Source organism: Pangasianodon hypophthalmus, chromosome 13 (assembly GCF_027358585.1).
Source record: "Pangasianodon hypophthalmus isolate fPanHyp1 chromosome 13, fPanHyp1.pri, whole genome shotgun sequence".
NCBI lineage: Eukaryota > Metazoa > Chordata > Actinopteri > Siluriformes > Pangasiidae > Pangasianodon > Pangasianodon hypophthalmus.
The window spans coordinates 12,848,883-12,849,850 of NC_069722.1; the positions used below are offsets into that span (position 1 = coordinate 12,848,883).

The 968-nt window shown below is 38.2% G+C and overlaps 1 non-coding gene across 1 annotated transcript; it reads right to left on the reverse strand.

The window, feature by feature from the left end:
- Positions 1-207: 207 nt before the first annotated feature.
- On the reverse strand, positions 208-289 carry trnas-aga (transfer RNA serine (anticodon AGA)). Its single transcript has one exon. It is a non-coding gene; the product is annotated as a tRNA-Ser (tRNA).
- Between the last annotated feature and the right edge of the window lie 679 nt (positions 290-968).

Sequence of the window (968 nt, forward strand, 5' to 3'; positions counted from 1 at the left end):
TGAAATAGTGCAGAATCTTCAATATTCATATTACTCTACATATTCATGATATTGAACATTTACTTTTTTTTTAAATATTTAAAAATTCTAAAATCCTTCTGTTTATTTCCAATTTTAAATGACAAAAGCCTTGTGATCTCCTATTTCTGGACCCCACGGATGTCATTCTAGGTTAGCAACATTAGGGGTCATGTGGAAAAGTGTTTTCGTAGTCGGCAGGATTCGAACCTGCGCGGGGAGACCCCAATGGATTTCTAGTCCATCGCCTTAACCACTCGGCCACGACTACTCACAGACTCCCCGCCTTCTCACAGCACATTGAAAATGGATAACTTACTCACTGTACGCTGTTTGTACACGTAAACTGTAGTAGCGGGTAGCGTTATGAAATGCGGTTTATTGTACTGAACATGACTGAACTAACAGGCAGTGTTGTACAACAGAGTGGCGCTTGTAGTTTAGTAGTTTACAACAACAACAAACTAGCTAGTTAGCTCTAGCGTGGCTTTAGCAACTAGCTACAGGAGGTGATTAAAGACGGAGGTGTCTGTCTACTACTGACTGTCGCTGAGAACGAGTCGCATTTTGAATTTTCCAAATTTCGAAAGTAAAACCACGTGTTTGTCGAATAGTACATTTCGAGGCCTGTTTTTTTTTTCTTCTTTGGCTTACAGCCAACTCAAGCTGCCGTGGCCATGTGGTCCAAACAAAAGATTATGGAGCAAACAACAAAAGCCAACTGTAAGAACAGGGAATCGACCATAATTTTAAAATAATCCACTTTGTTAAACAGAGAAATCGATGTTCACAAATATCTCACATTCATTTGTGAAAAAATTTACTTATCACTGAACCCAAAACTTGAGCATCTTAAAAAGCTCTGATTCACAAAATCCCAAACTCAAATCAACAACTCTGATCATACTAGTCTAACTATGTATTTTTCATTGTGAAGTCATTTTGACTAA